The sequence below is a fragment of the Alligator sinensis genome, unplaced genomic scaffold (assembly GCF_000455745.1).
Source record: "Alligator sinensis unplaced genomic scaffold, ASM45574v1 scaffold1430_1, whole genome shotgun sequence".
NCBI classification, from domain to species: Eukaryota; Metazoa; Chordata; order Crocodylia; family Alligatoridae; genus Alligator; species Alligator sinensis.
In genome coordinates, this window is record NW_005842800.1 from 457,436 (window position 1) to 473,129 (window position 15,694).

General features: G+C 44.2%; 1 pseudogene; it reads right to left on the bottom strand.

Moving 5' to 3' along the window:
* The window catches only part of LOC112547910, a 28,477-nt pseudogene extending 14,917 nt beyond the window's left edge, over positions 1–13,560 (bottom strand).
* Positions 13,561–15,694: the final 2,134 nt, after the last annotated feature.

Below are 15,694 nucleotides of genomic sequence, written 5' to 3' on the forward strand. Positions count from 1 at the left end.
AATAATCAAAGCTGCAGGATGCTTACGCTTGGGTGGCTAATCATAGCTCAGACTGCCTGGTTGCTTAGAGCTAGGCACGCTTTCATGTTCAGCTGAATAATTAGAACTGAACGTTTTCCTGTGAAACATGAGATACTCAAGGCCTAATTTGCAAAACATTTAAGCATTAGAAGCTTGAAGGCACAGTCGAACGAGGAAGGAAGAAGAACTAAAGAGCCCCATAAGTACCCTGGCTCTGATTTCTTCTTTCTCTAAGTGTAACATTTTAAATTAATCAAAGTTAGGGAGAGATGTCTCTTAAACACTGGCTGTGCTCCTTAGAGAGGTCCATCTGTTTTAAGCAAAAAAGATTAAAACCACTGTTTCTATTATAATAAATGGTAGTTCAATGAAAGCCATTTTATTGTTAATACACAGTGGGCATATCTACATGTGCACAGTTACTGTACAGTAATAAAAAATGACTGTGCAGTATGGGTGCATGTCTACATGTGTGTGCCTGTACTGTGCAGTAACTATGGTGACTTATACCGACTTGGGCGTAAATTTGCTACCTGCATCTAACCAAGTAGTTACTGCAGTAAAGCACGTGTAGATGCCTTGCTGTGCAGTAATCCTGTGTGTGTGGACTGACTTGGGACTAACACACTGTTACTGCACTGTAACGCCTGCATGTGTAGATGCTAGTGTAAAAACTGCTTACTGTGCAGTAACTTACTGTGCAGTAAATGCATGTGTATTCACACCCAATATCTACATAGTATTTATCTCAAAGCACTTAACAAGTATTAACCAAGTTATCCCCACAATGTTCTAGTCAGATAGGCATTATTATGGCTACATTATAGATGAACCTCAAAAAACAGCGTTTTTTAGCCTTTGAAATATACATTTTAAACTGATTGCCAGTTTTTCTATCTATAACAGACTGAATTTGAATGACCTGCTCAAGGCCAAAGAAGGAGGCAGTTTCAGAGAAAGAATTTGCAAGTGTCTGACTCCCTGGCTTACATAAGCCACACCTTGCTAATTAGGGCTCATGGAGCTATAGCTTCCCTAGTGGACCACTATTCAGGTTTTTTTGTGTTTCTCTCCTCCCCCACCACATTATATGTGCATCAGACTTCCATCAGTTTGCTATCTGAACTTTCACTGAAGTAAAATAAACTTTGCAGGCAGCAGAGATGGGAGACACACAGTGATCCAAACAATAAAAGTTAATCTCAGACTATTAACAAGTTGACTTGCACAGCCTTACTGTGCTGAAATCCTTTCATCCATTTTGCAACTTTACAGTGGCAGATTAAAATTACTGGGGCTCTGGGCAAACAGAAAATTGGAGGCCTCTCACCAGGCAAGGCCAGGTTGCCTCTGCGCCTGGGCCTGCTTGGCCTCCTCAGTGCATTCAGAGTGAACTGGGGGGCATGAGTGCAGCTGAAGTGAAGGCAGCCCTGGCCCCAGCCTGGCCCCTCTGCCCAGCAGGTGTTGCGCAGCCAGGGCTGCAATCCCCCAGTGCTGTGGAACAGGATGGGCTGGAGCCAGTGTCAGCTTGGGGGGGGAGGGGGGGGGGGGGGCAAAAACCTCCACCCCCAGCTGCCCACCCACCCCTCTGCTGGCCCTGGTGGGGTGGATGGGACTGTCCCATCCTGTCCCAGTGGCATTGGTGCCAGCGGCCACCTGCAGATGGCAGGGAACAGGATAGGGAGTGGGGCTGCCCCTGGGGCCTCCTGGCAGCAGATTACATCAAAAAGCTGCTGCCAACTGCAGGGATCCTTGCACCCACCCTTAACCCATGGCCCTGGCCCGGCTGGAGGGAAGGAGTCATGCGCTGCCCGCCCCAGATGCCCACATCCAGGATGCCCACCTGGGCCATGCTGCCCCGGTGCCTCAGGGGGGCCTTGATTTGCAGGGGCCTCTGGGTCCAGGCCTGGGCCCATGTGTTAATTCACCCCTGCAGCTCTAATATGTTGAGATTCTCAGGGTTTCCAAGTCATTTTTTGGAGGCAACTGAAATCAAGACCCTTCTCCTTTGGAATTCACCTCCATGAGACAGAATTACACAATTCATGTGCAATTTTTAAAAAGTAAACAAAGCTTAATTGGGTCCAAGTTATGTCATAGCTAAGTGTGAAGTTTGAGATGCAGGAGTGAATTTAGATTCTGAACTTGTCTGTATTAAAGCAGAAGGAATGAAGTCCCAGCCACAGCAAAGTAAACAACAACATTCCCGTTGACTCTAGGGATTTCACCCACAGTATTCTAATTCTGTTTTCACTGGAGATACAGCAACATAACAAAATTCAGGATTTGATTCAACAGCGTCATGAATTAACATGAAACTAGTGGATTTTGTGACAATTAATGCGAATTTCATTATCACTATAGACATAGGAAGTTTCCTGTATAGATAACTGTGGTCTACCTGAAACTTTAAACTTTAAAACAATGCAACATCTTTACCATCACCTCTTAGTTTAACTTGCAACATCCCCTTGGTGATTTGCTTCAAAAATTCATGAAAGACAAGGGGGGTCACTGAGGACAGGTACAGTAGGTATCTTTAAAAAAAAAGAAAAGAAAAAGAATTACACTATGTTCCCAACTTCAATCCCTGGGAAGAGTCTCAAACAAATTAACAATCAATTTGTAAATATGTAGGAGAGAAGATAAAAACTGTTTAACATGAGCTTGTTAAGAACCTTTTGTGTTACACCCAGTCTGGTTTTCTTCTTTGATAGAAAGAAGTAGATGAAGGTGAATCTTAATTTCAGTAAGTGTTTTGATATTGTTCCTCAAAAGCAAAGGCAGAAAATACAGTCCAGACTGGTAATCAGCAGAAGAGAATACACACAGTAACTCTTCAAGAATAGCTCTCAATGGCTCATTTCCAGTTTGGAAGGGCATCTCAAGATAATGCAAAATTTGTAAGATAAAATTCAATAAAACAAAGTGTTTTATTTGCAAAAATAAGACAGAGGTTGGATCCAAGAAAAAATATTCTCACTGTTAGGCTGATGAAACACTTAAACAAGACCAATCTCATTTCCTTTTATGACCAGGTGACCTATCACTTGGACAAGGGGGAAGAGATTGATGTCATATATCTCAACTTTAAAAAAGCCTTCAATCTGGTATCCTATGATCACCTTTTGGCAAAACTGATCAACTGCGGCCTCGGGACCACCATGATCCTCTGGCTGGGGAATTGGCTCCATGGTTGGACCCCAAGGGTGGTGGTTGACATGAGCCTTCAATGCGATGCTGCGGCTAGTAAAGCGACCAAAACTCTGGCTTACATCCATAGATGCTTCTCAAGCAAATCCCGGGACGTCATTCTCCCCCTGTACTCGGCCTTAGTGAGGCCGCAGCTGGAGTACTGCGTCCAGTTTTGGGCCCCACAATTCAAAAAGGATGTGGAGAAGCTTGAGAGAGTCCAGAGAAGAGCCATGTGCATGATCAGAGGTCAGGAAAACAGACCCTATGATAACAGGCTGAGAGCTATGGGGCTCTTTAGCCTGGAAAAGCGCAGGCTCAGGAGTGATCTGATGGCCACCATGGAAGTCAATCGTCATGGTGACCTGTGACCAGTGGGGTCCCTCAAGGCTCTGTCCTTGGACCTATTTTGTTCAACCTCTTCATTAACAATGTGGACATTGGAGTCAGAAGTGGACTGGCCAAGTTCACCAATGATACCAAACTTTGGGGTAAAGCATCCACACCTGAGGACAGGGGGTAATCCAGGCTGACCTTGACAGGTTCAGGAAATGGGCAGATGAGAACCTGATGGTGTTTAACACCGAAAAATGCCAGGTTTTCCACCTTGGGAGGAAAAACCTGCAGCATGTCTGTAGGCTCGGCAGTGCTACGCTGACTAACACTATGGATGAGAGGGACTTGGGGGTCAGGATTGACCACAAGATGAACATGAGCCTGCAATGTGATTCTGCAGCCAGTAAAGCGAGCAAAATGCTGGCTTGCATCCATAGCTCCTTCTCAAGTAAATCCCAGGACATCATTCTCCTGTTTTACTCGGCCTTGGTGAGGCTGTAGCTGGAGTACTGCATCCAGTTTTGGGCTCCACAATTCAAAAAGGATGTGGAGAAGCTTGAGAGAGTCCAGAGGAGAGCCTGGTGCATGATCAGAGGGCAGGAAAACAGACATTATGACGAGAGGCTGAGAGCCATGGGACTCTTCAGCCTGGAAATGCGCAGGCTCAGGGGCGACCTGATGGCCACCTATAAGTTTGCCAGGGGTGTTCACCAGGACCTGGGGGAACGTCTGTTCACCAGAGCGCCCCAAGGGATTACAAGGTTGAATGGGTATAAGCTCCTGCAAGACCATTTCAGGCTGCACATAAGGAAGAACTTCTTTACTGTCCGAGCCCCCAAGGTCTGGAATGGCCTGCCGCCGGAGGTGGTTCAAGCATCTACTTTGAATGCCTTTAAGAGAAACCTGGATGTTTTTCTTGCTGGGATCCTATGACCCCAGCTGACTTCCTGCCCCTGGGGCAGGGGGCTGGACTCGATGATCTTCTGAGGTCCCTTCCAGCCCTAATGTCTATGAAATCTATGAAATCTATGAAGTTACTTTTGGATGTTGTGGCATTTCCCTCACTGGAGGTTTGAGAGAACAATTTAGACATCTCTTTGGAATATGCCTATATCAACAGCAACTTTTGAGATACCACAATCCACATCTAGGATGGTGGAACTCATGGATAGCACACGTTCACAAAACCTGAACAACCCCACACACCAAGAATACCATAATGTACAGTGAGACCTCCAATACCACTACATCTGCTCCAAGGAGAACATTCACAACACCCACCTCACCAACCTGAAAATGGCTGTACCCAGAAAGGATACTCCACTAGAGAAACAGACTGCAACTTTAAATGAGCCACACAAATACCCTGCAAATACCTACTACAATACAGAATGAAAACGCTCACCAATTGTACTCCCGTAGTTGTTAGTTACTGCCCCCTGTTACTGATCGTCCCACAATGGAGCCTGTAAGAAGGATCATCAAACAATTACAGCCTATAACTGAAAAAGATCATACGTTGAGGGAAATATTTCCAACTCCCAAAACTCCTAGCCTTCAAGCAACCCTGAAACCTGGCCCAACTCATCATCAGAAGCAACTTCTCCTTAGATCAACAGATTCTAGATGGGATACAATCCTGCCGCAACCGTAAACACAAAACCTGCGAACAAGTCCCCAGTACCACAACAGTTAACACCCCTCACAACAAAACCACCAGCATTCATGAATCCTATACATGAACATCACGGACAGTGGTATATCCCATCTAGTGCAGTAGATGCCCAAATGGAAAAAAACACGGGTGAAACTAGACAAGAGCTATGCACCAGAATTAACTTTCACAGAAAAAAAATACAAGGGCTAGAGACACACAAAGACTAGTAGGAGCACATTTTTCATAGAACAACCACTCCATCTCTGACCTCACAATCCTTGTGCTCAAAGGGAATTTACAAAACACCTCCAGAAGATGAGACTAGAAGCAGAAATTCATGTCTCAACTGGACAGTAAAAAAACCTGGATGTAATACAGACAGATAGCTCATTATAACTTTAAAAATACTGACAATATTTCTTCCTGCATTTCACAGGTAATGACCACCCCTTTCTTGAATTGTCTTGCTCACCACTAACCAGATTGCCTATTTTACTGCACTTCTTTTGTCTTATAATGGCTCATGTGAACTTCTCTTCATTCTTAGTTTACAGCCCTCCCACATCCCTCCAAGCAGACTGCTTACATTTCCATGGATCCTTTTCTCTGACATGCAGCTCACCCTGCATGTGGTTCTCTCTCAGACATGAGGAAGGGCATTTGATGTTCAAAAGATTGTCCAACAGCTCTCCCAACCATACACTTGGTCCAATAAAGCATAACACAAAAAAATCCTTGCCTCAGACAAATTTATTGAGAATCTACTGGGAATGATCTAGTCATATAAGATCCTGTCTCAGTGTAGTTTTTGACTACGAAATTTCTTGAGGTCCTTTTAAGGCCTACAATTCCCAATTCTTTGATCCTCTTCTATTCCAGTCCTGGACCTCTATCACGTGTGGTAAAAAATAAGGTGGGTTTATGCTTTGGATAAATATCCCAAACACCCGAGTTTAAAACCAGTCAGTTTTACTCTAGCTAGTGCTTCTAGGTCCCTTTTACTTGCAGAATCTCAGTTCTCTTCATTCTCTTCAGCTTCTGATATGACTTCTGTAATGTCAATGAAGAAAAATCATCAGTGTCAGCTGAACTACCAACAAGAATGTGAACTACCAAGAAAATAAGCAGTAGATCCCACAAGGGAAATTTATTCTTCCCTCATTTCTTTAGTTTTGAAATGCCTGTGGCAAGGAAATATTTGAGCTTCTCAGGCAGTAAATATCCTGTGAAACATTTTGATGTGTATATAAATGATTTTCAGCAAACAACTTCTACCATTTACTGGAAAACAGTAAAGAAAACACAGATGCCAAACTTATCAAATTTAGGTGCACTTTAGTCTGTGCACTGTGCAGGTGCATAGTGCAACATGGGTTTTCACAAGTTTTGAGGGTATCCTCAGTTCTTAATTGAAATGGCACTTGCTCAGCATCTCTGAAAATCAGGTCACCAATTTACAAGCCTAACTATAGACCCAGGCCATGATTTAATTTCTACTCTAAAATCCCTAAGTGGCAGTTGTGGAGTCCTTAAGCACCCAAGTTTCCGTACCTGCCTCCATCACTGCCTGAAAAGATCCCTGCTTGGGCGAGCTCCTTTAGGCTGTGTTACAATCTTGTTCTGCTTGGCATTCACATATGTTCTGCTTAAATCCTCAAATCTGGCAATGGTGCCAGCAGTACCCATCTTTTGCTCAACAGCCATGAATTTGTCAGCCAGGAAATGGGAGACCTGGGTTCTTGGCCTCCATTGCTTCAAGAGATTTAATCATATATCTTCTATTTCCAGGACAGTGTCCTAATCACCAGGCCATGGACTAGACAGGGCTGAACACATCCTCCATCTGTAGAAGCTGGGTCATGGAGTGGACACAAGAGTCATAAGGACAAACGGAGACTAATCAAGAGAGTGATTAGAGCACTCAGAAGGGGAAAGTGCTGGGTTCCATCCATTCTCCAAATGCTAGCTATCCATTTTATACAATTATTTAAGACAAAATATATAAGCACTATTCCCTTTGTATAGTACAGCACTGCATGTTGTCCTAGCTATGACCCTTCTCAGCCACTCCCAGACCAATGCTCCAACAAATATCTCTGTGTCTTGTGCCCAGAGCTTAGGGCTGTTCATCTTCCCCCAGAAAGTATATTGAGGACCTCAGCCTGGCTCAGAAGCAGGGCCAGAATAAAATACTAGGTATATTTGCTAGGTGTGCTGCTTTTTGGGGAGTACAAACACAGATGTATGGAATTTGGCTGCGCACCAACATTTAAAAATGGAAGTGATACCTAACTGCTGTGCCACCAAAACTGTAGGTTGTGTACACATGAACAGCTTTTCTTGTTGGGGCAAGGTGCAAAGCAGCACAGGAAGACAGCTGGAGGATGACTAGAATAGTTTAGAGTACGGACTTGCCCACATCAATGTTATTTTAATATAATATACTGTGAGGTGAAATTACTGTGCGTTTCAAAGGAACTGAAAGCACCACAGTAATCCGTCCACTGCATCATGGATTTACAATATGTTAACAATTATCTTTTTACATGAATGCAACCCTATTTACAATGCCCTGATGGATGTATGCTATTTACATGACAATTTTGCACAATAGAAATACATTTTAATAAGCAAACTCCTATTTGGTATTTTTTACAAACACAATGAAGAGATTAACTCAACTATGTATCAAGCAATGACAGATGAGGCAAAAAGTCTTGTCTTGGGTCCATAGCTCCTACTCTTGCATGAATCCCTGAGGCAAGTCAACTAATTTATAGAATAAAGACACTGGGGCACCCCAGCTCTCAAAGCCATAGTATATCTACATATCTTGCTAGTTCCTCCTACCCTTGGTAAAGAGGTAGTTCCTTTGCTGCTAATCACATGGGTGAGGAACACATCCTCCAATATTGGCACTGCCTACAGAAGCAGAAAAACAATCACTAATCTGTCCTCACCACCCTTTCTAAATCCCCCAAATTGCTACTCATTAGAGTCCTAGCCCCATGGCCCCTGACCTCCCAAGCTGAAATGTTATATAGCAAAACTTCAATTCAGCATGGCCCATACTGAAAAACAATGAATCCTCTAGTCATCATTAATGATCTCTAAGAGCTATAGGAGTTCCCAACTTTACTCCAAAAAATAGGTAAGGAAAGGTGAGAAGGGACTTACCATCTCCAGTCTTCCAGAATTGAGAAGAGGATCTGTGGATGGCATCCCAAAGCTGACAGTGAAAAATAAAATAGCTTTGCTGCCATGGAAACCAATCAATAAAAAATAATTGCTCAAAACTTTTTCAACTTTTATGGTCCATTGCTGAAGTGTCCAGATCCTCAAGGATCCTGCCCAATATCTGGTAAATCTGAGGGCAAAGCACAAAGAACAAAGGATGCAATGGAAGCCTCTGAGAAATGATGATGGGTGGCTCAGGAGCGGAGGTTGTTTCTCAAAGATGAGATGCCAAATTGTAGCCAGACCAAGCAGGAGACCTTGGTTCCATCACCAAGAAATCAAAGAGGGAAGTGACTCCAACTAGGGAACTGGCAGAAAATGGGCTCACAGCGGTGAACAAAATCTTTCTAAGATCCACAAGACCATAGAAATGGACAGGGAAGTGCTGATGCAGCTGATGGAGATGATGAATAAGCAAACATTACTGCTAGAAAGCATATACCATCAAAGCCGTAACTTGTCTTCTGTCTCCTCCCTCTCCGGCACCCCATTGCATTCATACCAGTCCCAAGCTTCACCAGGCCTGGTTGTACAGACTGGAGTATAGTTCTTGTTGCAAACAGCAGTTCACACTAGAGTCTCTGCCAAAACTCCTTATAGCCTGGCAGTGAATATAGAGACCAATGGGAGCTCAGCTCCTTTAATCCCTCCAACACCAAGATTCCTGACTGGCCACCAAATTAAAAGGCCAGTCACAGTGATTATGAAGTTGTTTTGCTTGGGTTTTTTTTATGCAAGACTAATGTCTATGAACTGAAATGCCCTCTGTCCCCTACTGTTTGCACTGGTGGGAAAATAAATACTTGTTGTGTGTTTCCCATTCTCCCCATAAATTAAACTATTCCCCTACAGAGAGAGCCCATCCTCTAACTCTTTTTAAAGTCCATAGAAATCTATAACACTTGAGTAGTAAATAGCACATATAGATCAGACACATAGGCTGAGGCTGATGCCCAAATAGTTAAAGCACAAGTTCCACAATTTTAGAAATGCACAGAGCTCCTCAGAGCATGCACAACTAACTCCAGTGGTAGTATACAGTCTCCCTGCCAGTGCCCCATGGGGAAAAGCCTTGTGTTATCACTGACATTTTCTCCAGAGTTAAATTGCACACATAAAATTAATGAAAGTGTACAGAGCATGTTTAAAGAGACACTGACTACCTGCCCCACAGTGACATCTCCCATTCTGTTTAACATGAATATAGCCAAAGTAAGCCAAATCAACACAGCATGGCACAAAAACACTGCACAAAATCCCAGCAGGCTCTGACACTGTTAAAGTGTTGCCATGCACTGCAAACCATGAACAACAACTCTAAGTGGTAGTAAGGCAAATCTCTAAAAACACTGTGCCCTATCCTCAAATTAGGCACACAAGATACCCATAGTAACTTATTGTAGCAACTGTTACTTGGGTGGGTGTATTTCATGGCCAGCTTCAGCCACCCTGAAAGCTTCTGAACTTCCTGGCAGCTCTCAGTGAGGCACTCATCCTCCTCACAGATGTGTACAATATAACGTGCGGTTGTAGTTAGAGTGTTGCTGTAGCTGTGATGGCCCAGGGGATATGTGAGAGTAATATCTCTTATTGGACCAGGTGTGGAGTTGGGAAATATGTTAGACAAGATTTCAAGCACAAAGAGCCCTTCCTTATGTCTGGGAAAGAAACAGATACAAACTAAGATGTATTATCAAAAAAAGATATTGCCAAACAAACCTGGCTTTTCTCATGAGTAAGCAGGGCAGTAAACAGAAGCTCAGGAGTGGGTCTGCCTTGAAGAGGCTTTTCTCTGTGCTAGTAATGTGGGTGTCTGGTTGGCGTGTTTGGTTTGTATGCATGGGTGTGTGTGCGTGCATGTGTGTGTGTGCATGCTTTCTTCCCCTTTTCCCGTGGTATGCTTTTTTCTCCGTGTCTCTCTTTTCTTTTCTTCCTCTCTCTAGAGACACTGAGTGACTGGGCTTGAGGTGGGTGGGGCTCATTTAGCTAATTGAGGCCTGAAGCTAGACAGCTTTATACAAAAGCAGCCCCCAGCAACTGTGTGAGCAGGGAACAGGAAGGGAGTCTGCCTGACGAGGGAGCCAGGGAGCAGGAGGCTCTGTGTGTGTGTGTGTGTGTGTGTGTGTGTGTGTGTGTGTAAGCACATGCATAAGGGCCCAGGCGTGGGTATAGTTCTTTTGGTATATTGTTCCCCCCCTCCTTTTCCCCCTCTCTTTACAGCATAGGTGTTCTTTAGGGAGAAGAAGAGGCACAAATGGAGACTGGGTCAGTAGTTGTGACCTGCCTGGGATATGTCCTGTTTGTATTCTTCCCAGAGGGTCAAGAGTACTTCATTTGCACCAAGTATAAACTGATGTCTGCCCTAGAAGAGAAGATTCACAGGGTGGAAGCATGGGTGTCCATGCTGCATTGCATCAGTGAACAGGAAGATTATTTGGACAAGAGTTATTAGAGTTTGGTACTGGAGAGGCCAAGAGCAGCATGTGGCTATTTGAAGAAGGAAGGCCCCCAAAATTGAAGCGGAGTGGGTTGAAGTCTGCAATCACTTTCAAGCACTCTGTGGTGGAACAGCTGAGGAAAAGGCAGAGGACAGGACATCTGCTGCTATGATGCAGAGGACTTAGCATTCTAGAGAGCAGGAGGAGCAAGCCCCAGGGACAGGGGCTCTAGGACCACTACACTAAACAGGAAGAGAAGAATGGTGGTGGTTGGTGACTCCATCCTGCAGGGGACAGAGGCACCAATTTGTCATCCCAATTTGGAGGCCAAGGAGGTGTGCTGTCTGCCTGCAGCCCAAATTCAGGACATCACAGAGTCTGCCAAAGCTCATTTATCCTTTAGACCACTACCCCTTCCTCCTTGTCTATGTAGGCACCAATGATACTGTCCTGACACTCAGCAGATGAAAGGGGACTATGAGGCTCTTGGCAAGAGAATTAAAGTGCTTGGAGCACAAATGGTGTTTTCACTGATTCTTCTCATGGAAGGCAAGGGTCCATGTAAAGACCTTTGTATCCTAGAACTGAATGCTTGGATGAGGCAGTGCTGCCCATGTGAAGGCTTTGGATTCTTCAACAAGGGGTGGATGTTCTTGAGAGGAGGATTGCTATCAAGAGATGGGATCTACCTGAAAAGAATGGGAAAAGCATCTTTGGGTATTGTCTGGCCAACCTAGTAAGGAGGGATTTAAACTAGGTTCCATTAGGGATGGTGATCAAAACCCTCCAGCAACAGATCTCACAGTCCAGAGGAAAAAGGACTGGAAGAAGCAACTTAACTCTGGGAAAGGTGCAGAGAACTATAAAACAGCAAAAAGTGGTGCCAAAGGGAAGCAAGTAGGTCAAAATTAAAATATGTCCAATGCATGTACACAAATGCAAGAAGTATGGGGAATAAACAAGATGAGCTGGAAACTGCAGCCTGTGAAAAGAACTATGACCTGATTGTTATCACAGACACCTGGTAGGACAGTTCTTATGACTGAAATGTCAAAATTGAGGGTTACACTCTGTTTTGGAAGGAAAAGGTTGCAATAAAAGGTGGTGGTGGTGCCTTCTTTATCAAAAACAAATACATTCATTCCCTGGTTCAGGAGGAAGAAGACAGCAAAGTAGACTGCATTTGGGTGAAGAAGAAAGGTAAAAGATGCAGCACCAATATAACGGTGGGGATGTATTATAGGCTACCAAATCAAGAAGAGGAGGTGGATGAGAAATTCTTCAAGCAGGTGAGAAATATATCCAACATCTATGGGATGGTACTGAGGGGGGATTAAATTTTCTGGACACCTGCTGGAAGAACAATGCATCCATACACAAAACGTCAAGCTAGTTCCTAACTTGTGTGGAGGGCAACTTTCTGTTCAGAAAGTGGAGGATACAACTAGGGGATTATCTATTTTGGATCTTGTCATGACTGATAGGGAAGAACTGGTGGAGGATATGAAGGTGATAAGCAGCTTTAGGTGATGGGCAATCACAATACAGAATTCCAGATGCTGAGACAGGGAAAGCGTGAGGTGTGTAGCTTCTGCATCTCCAAAGTAAGCAATGTGCACATCTCCAGGAAGAGTCCTTTGTCATCCTGAAGTTTCTGAAGCCAGTTCTGGTCATCTCAGGTCTGCAATACAGTTGTCTCCTACCAGTCAATACTTGTTTCACAAGTCCTCAGTCAGCAATGCCAGTGGAAAGGTTTTCCTAAGAAAAGTCTTTCCTGAAGCATCTGCTTAAGCATTTTTTGTATCCTCATCCCAATCCTTGTCCTCCTCTTGATGCAACTTAAGGATGGAAAGGTAAGCTGTAGCTGCCAAAACCACACCTTACCCATGATGCAGCATGGAATTCCATTTTCTCAACAGTGGTCTGCCAGGAATCTCATAATTAAGAGGGAAATGTGGACTAGACGAAACTACCCCACCAGGGGTGTAAAACAAGTTTGCCAATCATGCTCAAAGGGGAGTCATCAATAGCTGAACATCAAACTGGGAGGAATTAGACAGATGCTCCCTGTGATAGGGGCAATGCCCTGAGGGAAAACTTACCTTAAAAGGAAGAGCTTTCGAGCTGGTGGGATGCAGTCGAAAACTGGAAGCCCGGCAGGAGCAAAACCACGGCGGAAAAAAACGCCGTGGCTACAAAACAAAAAAAAAGAACAACAGGTCTAGGAAGAGCTGGGGTCAGCTCTAGCCCTGACATGGACCTGCTTTATGGTGGTGTGCTGGTGCCGATTTGCTGCCTGGCTCCTTAGGGCAGAGATAAAAGCTCTGCCGGGAATGGAGCCAAGAGGGCTGGAAGTAAGGCTTCCAGTGGGGCCAAGAGAGCCCCAAAGAGGAGAGACCTCCAGAGAGAAGCAGTGGTGGCTGCCCCAGTAGGGGGCACACAAAGAAGAAAAAAGTCCACAAGGGCCAAGGTACATGCCTGAAGTTGAGGTGTGAATCCTGGATGCCTCTGGATGTGATTTGACAAGCAGAGGGAAAGGAAAAGAGAGCCGGAGTCCAGACCACAGTAACAACATAGCCAAGAAGCAAAGACATTTCTGGCAACAAGGTAACCCGGGGATAGCAAGGACCACAAGCCAATCTTCACTATGGCTGGGAGCTCAGGCCAAGTGAGGTCCATATCCTATTTTTCCTTTGAGGTCAAAAGGCCAAGACAAAAAAATTACTACCATGGCTCACCTTAGAGGTGAGCAGAAAATAACAATTTCAGGTTGGCATAAGGCGGGGTGTAGGGGAGGCGGAGCCCCAAATCAGGAAACTGGACAAGCCAGGTTACACAGGGTCCCAGGGAAGGTGGGATGTAACATCCTACTCCTGGTAATAACTTATTTTTTCATCAAAGAGGCGAGAACCCCCTGAAGGCCTTCCAAGGCAAATACTTCAATACCGAACAATCTGGATCCCAATGAAACGGCGAAACCTGAGAGGTCCTTAAGAGCTAAGAGTACTAGCAAATGCCACAGGAACCTAGACTCCCTAAGGAGTTGGTCATGGATCCTGTTTAATCTAAACCACATGTCCTTATCTTAGCTATTAGAATGTCATAGAAGCCATGTCAAAATAGATATACCTTACTGAAGTCAAGGTATATCTCATTCATTGCCTCGTTATGTTGGAGGATGAAATTGAATCTGGACTTAGTCAATTTACAGACACTTTAGAGGGGAGGATTAGGGTTCAAGGTGACTTTGATAAATTGGAAAATAGTTTGAAGTAAATCAGATGAAATTTGACATGAACAAGTGCTAACTATTGCATTTAGGAAGGAATAAAACAAACACACAACTGTGAAAGGGGGCATGACTGACTGGACTTTAATACACACAAAGACCCTGGGAGTTATAGTAAATAACAAACTGAAACAAATGCAACACTTACAAAAACAGCTAATAGCATACTGAGGTGTATTAAAATGAATGGCATATGCAAGTCACAGGAAGTGATTTAACATTAGTGAAGCCTCACTTGGGAGTAGCATGTCCACTTTTGGTGACCGCACTTCAGGAAAGACATAGACAAACTGGAGGGGGTCCAGAGGAGAGTAGCCAAAATGATTAGGGGTCTAGAAGACCTGACTTGTAGGGGAAATTTAGAAGAATTGGGATTTGGTGTAGAGAAGAAAGGACACAGTGGAGATTAGGGTTGGAGGTTAGGGATAAGAGACTGTCAAATACAAAAAAGAGTTGTTCACAATTAACAGGACAGGCTTATTTTGCAAAAGGAGAACTTTAGGTTAAATATCAGGAAGATCGTGCTAATTATGAAGGTGGTCAAGCACTGAAAGGTATTATCTAGAGTGGTTGTAGTTTCCATCCCTAGAATTTATTAAGTGACAGTGAGGCAATCATTTGCTGGGATAACTTAGACAAGGATGATTCTTCCTTGAGAAAGAGGACGGGCTAGATGCTGACATCTCCTTGCCTACTCAGACCCAGCTCTAAGGAAGACTTTTCCTTCCCATAACAGCCTACAGTCTTTGCACAGAGAGTTGTAGTCTGCCATGGTGGGCCCACTGTCCAAGCCTGAATCTTCCTCATGACTTAGTCTTTTTCTCTCTATATCAACTAGTCCTTGTTTCTTTGTGTGCCTATTCCCAGTTTTCCTTGTCTTCGTATCCGATCAGTTTCCCTTGTCAACTCCTTTTGGCCCCTTGTTACAGTTCCCTTACTCAGCCAAACCTAGTTGTCTCTCTGTACCCTACTTTCTTGGAAGACCTATCTTTCCTCCTCAAGTCCCACCAGTTCACAGTCCCAGGTTTCACATCCAAACAGTCCTCATCTCAATCACTCTATTCCCCCCAGCTCCCACTCCGTTTCAGTGTTCCTACCAATCATACAGCTTGCTCCCAATGTGCTTCCCCACCTGTTTCCCTCACCAGCACTCAGTACCAGCTTCTCCTACCCTCATTTCTGATTCCAAGACTAATCATCTAGCTAATCTCAGTCTCACCTCCTCTATTTCCCAGTCTCCTTTCCCAGTCAGTTCCAATTCCTCACCTCTAAATCATAATGTCTCTCTTCTTAATTTCCAACACTTCTGATCCCAAACAACTGTTTTCCTTTTTTGGTCTCATTTTTGTTTTCTCTGCATTCTAGTCAGACAGTTTCCTCCTCAACACCCCTTGGGTGCTAGTAGGTGTCATTTCTGGGAGCACAGGAGACATACTCCCTGCTCTCAGTTCCAGTACCTGAACCTCCTTTGAAGGATAACAAACTGCAACCTTGTCTGGGTTGAGTGAAGTATTCTTTGCTCCA